At 34.2% G+C, this 8773-nt stretch overlaps 1 pseudogene; it reads left to right on the top strand.

Annotated features, from left to right (window-relative positions):
- Positions 1-263: 263 nt before the first annotated feature.
- Positions 264-970, top strand: LOC143531135 (putative carotenoid cleavage dioxygenase 4, chloroplastic pseudogene; annotated as a pseudogene).
- Positions 971-8773: the final 7803 nt, after the last annotated feature.

Below are 8773 nucleotides of genomic sequence, written 5' to 3'. Positions count from 1 at the left end.
CCAGGATCACAGTGATTAACTTCGAGCCGGTGGCTTGTGAATAGTACTATTGGTTTGACAAACCCAAACGAAATCGATCTGGTTGCCGTGTCACATAGCGCCGTTTGCACATGACCATATTCATATATACAGGCTATGTAGTGTTAGACATAGCTACTCGGGGCATGTTGTGGGCGGAAAGGGGCGAAGTGGTGGTGCTGGTGGCACCAAACATAAAGCATGTAGAACATTTCTTTGAGCGAGCGGATCTAATCCGTGGGTCCATGGAGAAAGTGAGAATTCATCTGGGAACTGGAGTTGTGTCAAGGCAGATCATGTCGACAAAAAATTTGGAGTTCCCGGTTGTTAATCGAGCGCATATTGGACAAAAGAACAAGTTAGTTAAAAACCTTCTTCTTTGCTTATACAAACAGACAACCTTTGATAGATATATATTGTCAAGGATTGATTAATCGATGTCAAGAGGACGAACAGATACACAATATAAAGTAAAACTCACTTTTATTATTTCAGAGAAATATTACTTAAAAACCCTAATTATGTATAGATTCAAATCAATACTCTTAGCTAATTTTGACATGGCAGGTACGTTTATGCAGCAATTTCCCAACAAAAACCGTTAGAATCACCGATGATGAGGACATCAGGGGTGGTAAAACTCGACATTTCAGCAACCGCAAACAACAAGGATCAAAACGAGTGCACGGTGGCTAGTCGGATGTATGGCAATAACTGCTTTGGAGGGGAACCATTTTTTATTGCAAAACACCCAGAGAATCCGAACTCAGAGGAGGATGACGGATATGTGGTGTCGTTTGTGCATGATGAAAGCTCGGGCGAGTCAAGATTCGTGGTGATGGATGCTAGGTCACTGAGTCTCGAAGTAGTTGCGGTTGTTCAACTACCGCAACGGGTGCCTTATGGTTTACATGGGATATTCATCACGGAAAATGAACTTAATGAAATGTGAAAATTTCCGACTTTGTATCTTTCTGTTGAAAACTGTGGCAGTTGGATAAATTAGGATTTTTGGGTTCACAACGTACTAGACTCGAATAGAAACAAAACAGATCAAAGGTTGTGGACCTTTTTTCTTGATATTTTGTTTTAATTTTTTGTTTGTGTACTACTATTTTGTTTAAACTTGGTCGACACATAATGCTGCGGACCACTGTTGATATTTTGTTGATATTCTCATGTTTAAAACCGTGTATAGTGGATGGAGCCCCTAAGCCGTTTTACATTATGTGGAGTGACGTTATCATATGGGCTTTTTGATAAAAATAACACAACTAAACCAAACCACCAATCATCTTCCCTCCTTTTCTCCCAATCCAGCGCTTCCCACATAACCCCATCACCAACTTTCAATCCAAGGCATCCTGGGGCCAGTGTTATCGGGTGCTTTGGGGGCTTTTGGATGGGCGAAACGTCCCACCACATCCGCTCTAAAACTAGAAGACTCATGTTCTAACCTTTTTTTTAAATATTCTAAATTATATATTTCTTAATGTTTATGAAAATTATGCAGGGGACATACCCACTTGTCATAGAGGGGAAACAACCCCCTTAATTTGTTTTTTATAATACGCAAAAATCATGAGCGTTTTAATTTGAACATGTCCTCACAAAATTTAGAAAGCGACTACTAAAAAACAAATTAAAATTAAAATTTTTCAATATAAATTTTATATAAACACTAATTATCAATATCTATCTATCTATAAAATATCTTTCAAAAAATCTTATATGTCGCTCTTTGGTTGCTCTCTCACCCATCTCAAGCCATCAGATTATTTGATTGTAATTTGAGTCTTCTCATACGTTTGAACCAAATTCACAGGTATGGGTCTTAACAAACCTAAATAGAATATATGGGTTATAATATCTCATTTTGTGAAAGCCTTTCATAATCAAACAATAATCACTACTACAGAGCATATAGGTTAGAAGCGGTTCAATTTTTCCTTTTAAAGCGGTTTTACTATAAACCACTTCAAAGTATACACGGTTGAAATTTAGAAGCGGTTTTTCTGATGAACCGATTTAAAATTAACAAGTTAGAAGCGGTTTTTTGGAGAAACCGTTTCAAAACCCTGCGAATTTGAAACAGACACATCCCTCCAATAGGGATGGAAATGAAACCCAAACCTGATGGGAAAACCCGAAACCCGATATAAATGGGACGGGTTTGGGATCGGTTTTGAAATTTTTAGCGGGTTTGGGACGGGTTTGGGATTTCTAATATACCCGATTACCCGACCTGATTACCCGATAACATAGACTTGTTTACCCGATTATATAACCGATGTACCCGATATAACTTATTATATTATATATATACTATATTCCAAATATATTATTTGTCGAAACTTGTTTATTTCAATTATTTGAGATATTCTATCTTTATAGCAACCATCTTTGTAACCGATTAGTTATATTTTGTCAAAACCTGGTAGAAACCTGACGGGTTTTGAGCCGGATATTCCCGACACGTATTACCCGATAGGAAACCCGAAACCCGATGGGAAACCCGAAATCCGACGGGTAATTACCTGATGGGTTTGGGATGGACTTTAATAACCGGGTACAGGTTTGGGAATACTTAAACCCGATCCAAACCCGACCCATTGCAATCCCTACCCTCCAAGTTAACGACTATTTGCTCTCAAAACCTTCTCAAATCATCTTCCATTATTACTCTCATCCAACATCCCTCCAAGCTTTCAATACACACATTTATGACTAATAAGGTATGAAAAACTTTTATTTTAACTTAATATACATAGCTTTTACTTATTATTTTGATTTATAAATTGTTTATCTTATCTAAAAATAGTGTTTTTATTTATTTTTTAGTTGTTTTAAGTCTTTGTATATATGTATATATATTATATATGTGTGTGTATATACATATATCTTATGTTTATGTGCGATGCAATGCGGTTCGGTGTGGTTTTATGTTAAAACATAACCAAAAAATAAAATACGTTTTTCTTTTTTAATTTTTCAAAACCGTTCGGTTATTAAGGTTATAATGGTTGATCGAGGTGGTTTTCTTGGGATTTTTTTGGTTTGGTTTATTGTCGGTTTTTTAATCCTGGTTTATATATATACATATGTATGTGCTTTATATATATGTATTAGGTATACATATTGTATGCCTTTATATAGGATAACCCTGTAGAGTATGTGCCTGCCCAAAATTTATCTAATAGAGATAAATTTTGGATTGTCCCCTTTTGAGACTGCTTTTTTGATATTATATCTCATTTAGGATATGTATACTTTTTTACAGGTTGACTATTTAAGAAAATATCGGCAATTATTTCCTCATACTCTGTCGAGTTTGCGTTTTATACGCATACTTGGGGAGTTGTGGGGAAATGCTGCCGATTTTTTCATAAATAGTCAACTTGTTAAAATGTATACATGTGAGATATAGTTTTCAAAAAGTGGGTTAGGATCCGCCGCCTTAGAGCACCACATTTACACCATATACATATATTTATTTGTTATTTTCTTTTCAGATGGATCGTAAAGACTGGACGTACGACATTCCAACTACTAGTAAAACATATGTAAATGGTGTTCAAGGTTTTCTTAAGGTTGCCAAAGATAATTGATATGGTCTAAAATATACATATTGTTATATAAATATTTCCTACACTTTTAAATACTTTTGAGCTAGGTTGTTATTGAATATTACTCTTATCTGACTCTTATTGAAAGTTTTAAGGTTTTAAGAGACATCGAGCTAAAACGAGTAAATCCATTATTAAATCATTAAGTAAATAAATTAAGTTATTTATTTTCTTGTTTTGTTGAAATTTAACCTGTATAACATTTAATATGATTTATATTTCATAATATATATATATATATATATGCACACATTAAATATAATACTAAAATATAAATGTTGATTTTGTATAGGCATGTTTCACGTGAAGTTCAAATCTTAAATAAAAATATGGGCTTCATTGAATTAACTTTTAGTTGGACTAAATGGAGAATTACAAGCCCACAAGCATTTGTGTTTTTAGTACGTGAATTAAATGGTCTAGGCTTACAAAAAGAAAGAAAAAGACTTGGACAACACTTCCGAAAAAAGAAAAAGGAAAAGTCGGTTAATCGGGGAGAACAAGAAAGTTATATATAGAGTTGGAACAAAAGCAGAAGGGGATTATTAGTGGAATTCAGAGCCAATATACCCTACGCAAGAAAAGAAAGAAGATTAAAAGAGAGCGTCGTTGGTTCGAGCATAGAGCATTTTGGGTTTAACACCTACTCATTCAAAAATCTTTATTATTTGGTTCGAATTTATTATTTTCATTATGAATTCATTATTTGAACTTATTTATTTTTGTTCTTGAGTATGGTTGTTGGCTAAACCCTTAGACCGCCTAGGCTTTATGATGAACTTTTGTTGACGTTTGATTTTGGTTTAGATTTTGTTTTGTTATGGTTTATGATTAAGTAAGTGGTTTCTTGTTTTTCATTCGATGCATATATGTGCTCAGGATTGTTTGGTGGATTTTATTGTTTCACAGTTTCCTTGGTGACTATTTGTCATATAATAGGATTCTATTAGGTCATCTACTATGTGTTTTTTACTAGTTTATGGTTGACTTGCAATAAAATAGACCTAAGTGTGCTGCTAATCAAAATAGCTGTGAAGTGATAGATTATATGATAAGTCTTGGTTGTTTAAGATTGCTAGATTTAGTTCTTCGTAAGGAGTCCGTCTAGGTTTTATTTTTCAGCCTTTTTATCTAGTCAAGTGGATACTTTGAACTGCCTTTGATTTCCGCGCTGTAAGGTAGGATTTCGTTATAAAGGAACCAGTTTATAATTAATTAGCGACCGTAAGCGAGTCTAATTAAAATCGTTAATTTTAGTAGCTTATTAGGATTCCATAGGTGTCTCTTTTAGAAGGGTCGAGGGTCCTGTTCGGTTTCCCCTTAAGTGAATAATTTAAGATCCCGGTTCCATAACTTAGCATTTTCCTACCATTTGATAATTATGCACTAGGGATTCTAGCCTAGGTGGTTGCTTGTCATCATTTTAATTAAGTCTAGGTTTAAGTCATCTTTAACTCTTAGTGATTAATTTAATATTAGTTTTTAGTAAAGTCCCACAATAATATAAATAAATAGTCGTGTATGTAGTTGAGTCTAATTTAGCTAGTTTATGTAATTTAAAGAGTCTCGTGGGTCCGGACTTACTTAGCTTTACTAGAGTTGATTGGTTCACTTGCCGGTTAGTAGCTTAGTCGAGTTTTAGAGAGTCTAGAGTATTACTTAATGTCTAGATTAGCGTAATTTAGTTAATAATTATTAGACTACTTTTAGCACATCAATAATCAAGTGAAAATTGGAGATGAAATGATTTTATGTCCTTGTAGGGATTATTAAAACTACAAAAAATTTGATAATATCAATGAAAAAGAGTTTCATTTATGGTTTTTAGCCTAAATACACTTGATGGTCAATGCATGGCGGGTCACTTGGTGATCGTGGCACATCGTCAAATAATTTAGGGAATGACGATAAACGTAATTGAATAAATGATGACAATGGGGATTAAAATGACACCAACGACCATTTAAACGATATGTTTAACAATTTAGAGACTGATGCCGGTGATGATGTCCTAGACAAATTAAAACATCTTTGATGATTCAGAGAAACCATTGTATACCGGTTGTTTGAAAATTTCCAAACTTTGCTGTGTTAAGATTGTTTAACATAAAGACTATGCACAGATTGAGTGATACAAGTTTCATGGATATATTAGAGGATGTGCATAAAATGCTTCCGGAAGATAACGAGTTACCAGTTTCGTTATACAGTGCAAAAAAATTGATGTGTTAGATGGGATTGATAGTTAAAAGAATACATGCATGTCCAAATGATTGATGTTGTACAGAAAAAAGTTCAAAAATGATCATAAATGTTTTAACTGTGGTGCGTCGAGGTATAAGCATAAAGTCGAAATGAGTGAAGTTGACAATGATGTGAAGAAAAATGGACCACCGGCTAAATTGCTATGGTATTTACCAATTATACCCATACTAAAACAATTATTTTCAAACTATTAAATAAGCAAAATTATTGAATTGGCATTCAGATGACCGTATAAATGATGGAAAATTAAGACATGTGATAGATTCACCTCAATGGAAAAATATTGATAATATGTATCCAGAATTTGGCAATGAGGTTAGAAACATACGGTTTGGACTTAGTTCGGACGGAATCAACCCTTTCGGGACCATGAGTAGTCTTCATAGTACGTGGCCGGTTCTTCTATGCATCTACAATCTTCCACATTGGTTATGCATGAAACGAAAATACATAATGATGTCTTTGTTGATTCAGTGGTCGAAACAACCTTGTAATGACATTGATGTTTACTTGTCTCTGTTGATTGATGACTTAAAAACTTTATAGGGTACTAGTGTGGATGTGTATGATGCTTATAAAAAGGGGAGATTTAATTTGAGAGTCATGATTTTTTGCACCATAAGTGATTTTCCATCATATGGTAATTTGTCAGGATATAGTACTAAAGGTTACCTTGCATGTCCTGTTTGTGAAAGTGAGACAAGTTCAAAGCATTTGAAAAAATGCAAAAAAATCGTCTAAATGCGACATCAAAGATTCCTTCATTGTGATCACATTTATCGAGATAAGGAGTTTAACGGAAATTCAGAACATGAAACAATAAGGCAACATTTTGATGCATTTAACCGAGTTAAAAATATAAATACCGTGCTGGGGAAAAGAACTCGTGATAAGAAAACAACCATTTCCACCGAAAGAAATTGGAAAAAAAGTCAATATTTTGGGGTTTACCATATTGGAAGGAATTACAAGTTAGACATTGCCTAGATGTTATGCATATCGAGAAAAATGTATGGGACAGCCTGTTGGGCTTATTGTTAAACCTTTCAGGGAAAACTAAAGATGGGTTTAAAGTTCGTCAAGACATGGTACAAATGGGAATACGTAAAGAGCTTGCCCTTGTTGAGATGGCCAAGGGTTTTTATCTCCCACACGTGTGTTATACTATGTCAAAAGATGAAAAAAAAAGTTTTGTCAATGTTTACATGACATTAAAGTTCCATCTAGTTACTTTGCAAACATTAAAAGGATGGTATCGATGAAAGACTGCAAGTTGCTTGGTATGAAGTCTCACGATTTTCATGTTTTGATGACACACATGATTCCTATTGCAATCCATGGATTGTTACCAGACAACGTCCGACATACCTTCATAAAACTTTGTTTGTTTTTTAACAAGATTCAATCAAAAATTATTGACCTAAGTCACTGGATGCATTGCAAGAAGAAATTATCATCACCATATGTGAGCTTGAGATGTACTTTCCACCGTCTTTTTTATGTGATGGTTCACCAAGTAATCCATATCATAGAAGAAATTAAAGCTTGTGGTCCTGTATTTCTACGCTACATGTGCCCTTTTGAAAGATATATAAGTATCTTAAAAGGTTATGTTAGAAACCGTTATCGACCTGATGTTTGTATTGTTGAAGGATATACGTCTGAAGAGGCGACTGAGTTTTGCACAAGTTATTTGGAAGGCGTCAAAAGCATAGGTGTTCCTCAATCTCGTCACTCAGGTAAACTTGAAGGGGTCAGAGGTGTTGGTATGAAGATAATCAAACCAAGTTATGATCTTTTATAACTTGCACATTTTGAGGTCTTAAAACACATGACATGTATTGCTCCATACATTAATGAACACAAGGGTACACTACGGTCAACACACCGAGTTGAAAAGAGGACCGAGATGTGGTTTGAAAAGAAGCATAATGAAGAGTTTGCTAGTTGGATGAAAACTAAGATAGCGACAACTTCTGTTGATAAGGTTGTGGAAGACTTGGGGCGGGTCCAGACCTTAAAGTAAAATCTTACCAAGGGTGCAACATTAATGGTTACACATTCTACATCAAAGATCAGGATGCAAAAAGTACAATGCAGAATAGTGGAGTCACGGTGATAGCATGAACTATTGAATTCGACAGGATTGATCATGATACAAGGTTAAGAATCGCCAAGAACTTATTATGGTGTTATACAAGAATTTTGGGAATTAAAATATCGTTCGTTCATTATACCAGTGTTCAAATGTAAGTGGGTGAATAACAGATTAGGTGTTAAAGTAGACAAATATGGTTTTACAGAAGTCGACCTTAAATTAAATGGCTATGTATCCGAACCATTCATTCTTGCAAAACAAGTCACACAACTGTTCTTTGTCAATGACATGAGCAAACCAAGATACCACATCGTATTGCAAGGTAAACGACGTATTGTTGGGGTTGATAACGTTGTAGACGAGGAAGAATACAACAAATTTGATGAACTGGCACCATTTTTAGTCGGTATTCAATCGGTAAATCATGTAACTGATGACACTACTACATACCTAAGATTAGACCACCATGACGGCATACACGTTGATGCATTTTGATGAACTACCACCATTTTCAATCGGTTAGTGATATGATTGTACTTCTCTTTTATTAATCCATTAAACCATGTACTTTATTTTGTTCAGTTAATGATGTGATCGTTTTTTATTATAAGCTTGGATCAAGAAACACTAAAACGATATGAGCTTTATCTAATTTTATTATCTAATTTCATTACATATCATAAACTAAAATATATAAATAATATAATTTTTTTTATATAATTTCATTAATTTGATAACATTAAAAATATCATTATCTTCTAATTTC

This window comes from Bidens hawaiensis, unplaced genomic scaffold (genome assembly GCF_021521415.1).
Source record: "Bidens hawaiensis isolate Kalapana, Puna unplaced genomic scaffold, B.hawaiensis_p1.1 tig00000697_1, whole genome shotgun sequence".
Lineage (NCBI taxonomy): Eukaryota > Viridiplantae > Streptophyta > Magnoliopsida > Asterales > Asteraceae > Bidens > Bidens hawaiensis.
The sequence above is the reverse complement of the archived record's forward strand: the minus strand, read 5'-3'. Positions and strand labels throughout refer to the sequence as shown.